Genomic DNA, 8,019 nt, shown 5'->3' with positions numbered 1-8,019 from the left:
TTGACTTCAAAATTTAAATCCGTTTTTTTAAATAACTCTTTCAATAAGCATATCATTAATTTGGTTATTAACCTATAAAATCTAATCTAATCCAATTAAATCTGCAAAATATTTGAGAGTCAAAATTAAAGTCACTATAATTAATAATTTATCTCAAAAAATATCCCACATAAAATGAATCGATTTGAGATAATGATTTGAATTTTAAAACTCATAAAATAAGCAAGTCAATGAATTTGTAAATTTGAATTAATATAATTGATTTCTTTCTTTTTTTCTTGATTAATAGCCGGAAATCTCCAAGATAATATTTTAGGATCCTATTTTTTTAGAAGATAATTATTTGATTATTCAAAAACACCATATATATATATATATATATATATATATATATATATATATATATATATATATATATATATATATATATATATATACACGATTACATTGAAGTTGTTATTGTTACGATTTTGGATTGAGTCCTACAATTTACAGTGTTCTTCTTTAGCAATTTTCTTCTTTAATTTTTTTTACTAGGTTCTTTCTTTACTTTGTTCTCCTTCTCATTCTCCAATTTCTTGCATTTACTCTCTCTTCTTATTACATGTTATTAATGTATTCATGTTGAGAGGTCATGAAAAAAATTAATCAATCTACTTTAATCATATTAGTTTCATTCATATCTAAATATTATTACAAGTGAACCCTTAATTCACCAATGAAGCAATCAGGACCCTTGATTGTACTTCAATAATATGTTTCCACCCTTAGATCAAATTGTTGACATCATCTTCCCCAAATAAAAATCAAACACAATTACATTTAATTATAGAATCTTTAAATTCAACAATTATGTTATCAATTGAAGCATATCATTCTATTTATATACGAAATATCATATTTTATAATTAATATTGTTTCTACTTTAACTCCCTTATTTATAGCTTTTGGCTTCAAAATTCAAACCCGTTTAGTTTTTTTTAACTCATTAAATATGCATATCAATAATTCGGTTGTTAACCCACAAAATCTAATCTAATCCCATTAAATTAGCAAAATATTTGTGAGTCAAAATTAAAGTCAATATTATTCATAATTTATTTCGCAGTATATCCCACGTAAGATGAATCAATTTGAGATAACGGTTTGAATTTTAAAACTCATTAAATAAGCAAGTTAATTAATTTGAAATTTTGAATCAATATAATTGATATCTTTTTTTTCCAGATGTATAGTTAAAAATCTCCAAGTTGATATCTTAGGATCCCAATTTTTTGGAAGATAATGATTTTCTTATTCAAATATACTATATATATATATATATATATATATATGTTCATTTGTTTAAACTAAGTATTGTGTTATTGTATGCATAAATGTTGGTCAATCAAAATTTAAAATAAAAATAAATAAATAAATAAATAAGGGTAAATAGGTAATTTGATAATTAGTTTCCACAAATAATATCCTATAATTATGTTAACATTGACTTCAGCTACCTAGGTTTTCTCATCCATGGTCGGCTTTTTAAAACCACCGAAAGTGAACAAGATCAAATACACGACCCGCTATCATTTTTTGGTGTTTTGGGGGTTTTGGAATCAAGATTCTTGTTCAAGCAACTGTTCATGAAGATTTATGGTATTTTCTACTGTTCATCTGATGTTCATCGTATTTTTCCAATGGATCAGATCTGAGAAACCATTGCTAAAGACAAATTTCTTTGATCAGATTACTTAAAAGTTCTTTATAGTATCGATTCTAAAATCTCTTTGTTCAGTTGCATCATCTATCTCAGACGTTGTTTATCATTGTTAAAATTAATTTCATTAAGTTCTGATCACAATCGATTAGTTTCTAAATTTTATTATTTGACTTCAATTTCACTTTCTCGTCATTCACGTTTATTGAAAATCCTCTCCAATTGAATGAATGATTGGAGATTTTGATGAGATTTCTTGTTTATGATCATCGATGAATCTGTTATATGTTATTCGACATCTCAATTTGATCTTGAATTGGCAAAGTTCAAGATTTGGTTCTGATTGTTGTTAGATATGAACTTTAGAAGAACATTTAAAAGAATTGGGCCGATTATTCACAAAGAAAACTGTTAGAATGAGATATACTTTAATCCTAAGGTTTTTGGACGAAGAACAAGCGATGAACATGAAAGAATTGATTGATTTTGTGAGTTTGATCTGAAATTGTTCAGTGAATCGTTGATTTGGTGTTAGGAATGATTTGTGTGGCATATACCGATGGATAATCTGTGTTGTTCCAAATCACATCAAAATTAATTTACGATTTGGTCAACAGATAATGTCAAAATCAGAATCAATGTTGTGTTTGGAAAGATAGCAAAATTCGCGAATGTGAAAACGATGAGTGATCGCCTTTTACACCATTCCTATGGGATTTAGGTTTTCGTTGTTTTTGTTGTGGTATTCTCTGTAATGCAATAGTAGCTTTATTTCTGTGTTCTTACATTTAAATTGGATTTTACTTCTACAGGTGGTTGAGAGCCGAAATCAACTACTTTCTGAACTTGGAGAGTTAGATGTTGCTGATGAAAATGAACGAGTTTCTATATTGGAATGTCTAACAGTATCATTCTCATTAAATTGTTTTTTACTTTGGATATTTGTCCAACAGAATGCATACCGTAACTGAATATTGAATTCCAATTCTATTAGAATGGAATCACGAATTCCAGTTCTGTTGGAATGGAATATGGATATTTTCTTACTGATTTATGCATTGGATTTGTTACCACAGAAGCAGCTGATACTTGAAGAATGGACCATGAAATTGAAAGTGATTTTTAGCAACATTATTCTTTTAGAATGTATTAGTGTCTATGTTAGATTTTGATGTTTTTTCCCGATTTGAAAGTTTTTTTGTTTTATTCTTTAACAATAAATATAATTCTTAGGAATTGTTACCCGTATTCTATAAGAATTAATGTAATTTTTGTTTTATTCTTCAATTGATGGTTCAAGAATTTGTTATTCCCCAAGAAGTTTTTAATGTTACGATCAAGAAATAGGTTCAACAATATTTTTATTATTTTATGGTTCAAGAATATTTTTATTTTTGATAAATATATTATGTCAGAATATCCGAGAATTATCATCACTACAATCAGATTTTTAAAATTAATAGAATCTATTATCCCTTAAAATATGCAATTTTCCTTTTTTTAATGGTCTTCTTCTCCATTTTTTTTCCAGGTTCTTTCTTTACTCTGTCTCCTTCTTCTTCTCTAATTTCATGAATTTACTCTGTTTTTATTAACTATTATTATTATATTCCTGTTGATATGTCATAAAGAAATTAATCAATCTAATAAAGGAAAGATATGTGCTAACATTTTGAATTTGTATTGCCCTCCAGAAACCAATTGTAGTCTCATAGACCATTCCCACATATCTTAATAGGTCTTAGCATTTCCCCAAATTCAGGTACAATAAGTCATGGATGCACTTCTTGAATCAATCCTCTAAACTGAAATTCATTTGTTAGTTAGATGCAGTGACCAAAATGAAAGATTTGTGGAAGTTCATTATTATTTATTAGTGTTAACCTTTGGCAAATTATAAAACTAATATTATATTTTTGTTCATAACAAGGCTTTTTTTGTAATAATTTCTTTGATCGGAAGATATGTATATCTAATTAGGTTTAGCCTGAAAAATCATATTTTAATTCTTATAAGGAAAAAATACTTTAGAAATTGACCAAATTACAATGTCTGAGTTTGATGTTTATGGCTATGGCAATGCACTTTCATTGTAATGTTTATCAAATTTCTTTACAAAATTTAACGTTGCTGGTACATATAACAACTTATTATTGCTTTTGGTTTTACATGACCAATATGAAAAGTGCCATATAAGCCTCCACGGGGGTTTGTATACCGAACAAAGTCAATTCATAAAGTTACTACACAACATGTTTTAATCAACGAGTCGCATCATGTTGTGATAAAACAAATATCACGTGGATCATTTATGTTAAAAACTATTGTATTAAAACACCCTCTAATATAAATATTAAATATTTTAATTTAATAAGTTTGGTTCAAAAACTCAAAATGAATCTAACTAACATTTTTTATTAAAAATTCACCTAAAATAATACCATCTATTAATGTGATATGTATTCAATATATATTCTCCGCGTTTAACGCGGGTCATAATCTAGTATATATATATAAACTTATCAATATAAAAACCAAAACGAGTTATCATCTATAATACAAATAAATCAAGTGGTCATAAGTGATCAACTTAATACTAATTAGCTATAAAAAAAGTTTTGCATTAAGATATTCTTATAAAAATAATCCTCACTGTCGCTTTTCTTTCTTTTCCTTTTTTAATTTAACTTTTGTTCATAAGTTAAGTTGTGGTTTTTCTTTTTTCCTATCCGTTCATTTAGATTGATTGATTATATAAAGTTCATCTAAAAATTAGTTTTAGTGTCCAAACATAAAGATTAGTTTCATCAATTAGATCAATAAATCTATATCCGTTCATTTAGATCGACTCATTATGGTCAAAGAGAAATTAAATATTCTCTTATATTTCTTTATATATATATATATATATATATATATATATATATATATATATATATATATATATATATATATATATATATTTCTACCTATTTTAAATGGTGAAATGTGATAAAAAAAGATGGATAGAAAGATATGTAGAAACAAATTATAAGAGGATATTTAATTTCTCATGGTCAAATGATAGATTAGTCAATTAACAATATTAATAATGATAAGATTAAATTGAATCATTTAATTCATGCAAATGATATAATCATGTATTACTTGTAATTTATTATATTATCTAGGGATGGAAATTATTTTGTCCGGAACCAAAAAACCCGAAAACCAAATCGAGCTGAAATCGATTTCAAGCTGAACCATATTCAAATTCGGTTTTTGCTTTGGTTTGAGACCAAACCGAATTGTAAATTTGGTTTTTGGTTCGAATTTTGGTCTCATGAAGTTTAAACCAAATCGAACTTAAAAAACGAATATCATAAGTCAATTAATTAATAATATATTTTATATTTTATATTAAATAAAAGTATTAATTATAAAATAAAAATCATTTTAACTCATTTACTCTTTGGATCATTTTGTATGAAACTTTAGATCTTTTTGTTTGCAACTTTAGTTTCCTATGTTAAAAACATTTTAATTTATGTTTGAATTTTTTTAAGTTAATATTTGGTTTCCTCAGTTTCAAACCAAACCAAACCGAGTTAGAATTCGATTTTCGGTTTGGTCTCGACAATTTGAATTCGATTTGATTCGGTTTTCGAATTGGACTAAAAAAAATTTCAAACCGAGGAAACTGATTCGAGAAAACTAGAAAACCGAAAAACTGAACCAATTCCCACCCCTATTATTATCGTCTTCATCTTCTTTGTTACTCTTCATCTTCTGCATCTATAATTATTTTTTCCGAGTAGTAATCATCAACAATAGAAGATGTCTAATACTAGGCCTCTTAGGTGTTGCTCTGTCTGTGATAAGGGTATCATGATTCTCGTAATTGTCCATTAAAGAAGAGGAATGAAGATGGAACCATTCATACATCTAAGCGGAGTACGATGATTGTTTTCTGTAACACCGTAAATTTCAAACAATTCTTCGCATTTTATAAAAACATAATTCATTTATTATTCATAAAAACATCATTGTTTGAAACTCAAATTCATAGCATATAACAATCCCAAGATCTCATAGCATAAAAATCCCGTGTGTGTACTGATCAGGCCGGCGCCTTCCCGCGATCCTCACTAGTACCTGAAACAAATAACACCAAACACTGTAAGCACGAAGCTTAGTGAGTTCCCCAAAATACCATATATATAACACATATTAGCCACTCGAGGCTATAACTCTGTGGGTCCGTGCACCCAACTCTATGAACCCTCAGGCTCTATCTCTGTGAACCTTCCGGTTCTAACTCTGTAGCATGCACAACATAAATCACATAGAATAATGCAGTGCAACACATAACACATATGTGACATCCCCATTTTCACGGCCAGAAAAGACCGATTTTGTTTATGCTTTATAAAAATCAGAGTACCTCTTTTAATAAAAATGTTGCGGAATTTGTTCCCAGTAAAACATGATAAATACGTTATCAAAGCATTTCCGAAGAAAAGTATTTTTAATTCGTTTTAAAACATTTGGGATGTCATCGTCAATACAGAAACATAAGCATAAACAAAACTTACGTTTATTTACACTAGTGATCTACATCTCTTTAATCTCTCAGTGTAATGTAACTTCATCTCAACACCTGTAATATAAATAAACTGAGTGGGTTAGGTTGGGAAACCTAGTGAGTACATAGGGTTTTTAACCCACAATAATATAATTATTATGTTTAAACAATCAAGCAATTAAACCCAATTACCCATCCGCGTTATCTTCTTTACTCTTAAGGATCTACCCTAAGAATCAACTATTTCTCGTTCATTCATTCCTAAGGATTATCCTAAGGAATCGGCACGAAGTCCATCGTTACCAAAGCTTATAGATTACAACTAGTTAACACGTAGTCAAAAACATCTGGTAAACACTTAGTTCAAAAGTAACTAGTGAACACACTTAGTTCAAAATACCTAGTGAACACACTCAGTTCAAAGATACGTAGTGAACACACTCAGTTCAAAATACCTGATGAGCACCTAGTTCAAAAACACCTACAGGTTACGAGCTTACTAGCGTTCCACCGGACCGTCTAGTATCGCCCATGGTCATCATCTATACTCCACTAGATGACTGGATCACTGACAACGTTGATGTCTCCCATCGTGTTATCACAAAACAACTATTTCATTTACCCATGTTTTACCCAACACATTTTGTAGATATAAAATACATATATAGTTTAAATCATTTAAAACATGTAGAAAAATCTTTCACCCAGCATAGACAGCAAGTATTCAGACAATATGCACACACAACACGTAATTTATATTAAAATACTTCATATCTATGTGTAAGATGAAAGAGACTATGCACTCACCTGAGAAGGTGGTGACTCGGTACTCGGACAACACCTCGTTTACTTTAAAATAATTTCCTTCGACGGAACCTAGTATTATTACCACTAGATTTTAGTCTAATATTTACCGTGACTAATTATTAGTCTTATTATTATTATTATATAAGCGTTTAAACAATATTTTCCAACCACTATGTACAGACAGGGGCCAGACATAAAACACCGAAGGGCAGGACCATGTTGGCATATAACACTTCTGAAATCCAACAACCCTATGCGGCCCTTTAAACCAGATTCCCCGTACCGCGAGTAGTTAAAAAGATATTATAACGACACTTATATAAGTCATAATAATAGCTCAAATATTTATTATAAATTTATAATAACAATACTAATTTTAAATATAAACTATATTTAAAATAGGGTAAGCATAACTTACTTACAAGGGGATTTTAGCTAGGAGTCGGGCTCTGTAGGGGCAGAACTTCATCGCTGAATCTTTCTAAGAAAGATTCTTGCAGCGCTTCAGCACTCACCTTACTATACTAAAACTACAGAAAGAGAAGTCGAATCACGAGGGACCGAAATGCTCGGGGGATAAGGAGAGAAAGACTCTTGAATCAAGAGAATGGTGCAAGAAATATGAGAGCCCAAGCCTCTTATTTATAGTAATTGAATTTACAAAAACTACCCTCCATAATTACTTAATGACCTTATAGTTATATAAACAACTAAACACCCCTTTATAATACTATTTTAAATAGATTTAACAATATTTGCACTAAACTAATGTCGAAAGAACTCAACATTAGTCTTATAATGACCGCATCGTCGATACCTTTCTAATGATATATACATATGTATATATATGTGTACGTATATATGATTTATACTTTATTTTAATACGTAAATATGCTATTATAATTTGTAACTCGTTCATACAAACTCCGTTTTTGACGTTCTTTAT

General features: G+C 28.9%; 1 long non-coding RNA gene across 1 annotated transcript; it reads right to left on the bottom strand.

Moving 5' to 3' along the window:
• Window positions 1–5,752: 5,752 nt before the first annotated feature.
• On the bottom strand, window positions 5,753–7,145 carry LOC145094965 (uncharacterized). Its single transcript, XR_013703673.1, has 3 exons — window positions 7,074–7,145; window positions 6,277–6,341; window positions 5,753–5,836 (listed from the first exon to the last, which is right to left on the bottom strand). It is a non-coding gene; the product is annotated as an uncharacterized LOC145094965 (long non-coding RNA).
• Window positions 7,146–8,019: the final 874 nt, after the last annotated feature.

The sequence above is a fragment of the Lactuca serriola genome, chromosome 3 (genome assembly GCF_051521515.1).
Source record: "Lactuca serriola cultivar US96UC23 chromosome 3, Lser_US96UC23_V15, whole genome shotgun sequence".
NCBI lineage: Eukaryota > Viridiplantae > Streptophyta > Magnoliopsida > Asterales > Asteraceae > Lactuca > Lactuca serriola.
This window is presented reverse-complemented; position numbering and strand designations above follow the sequence as displayed.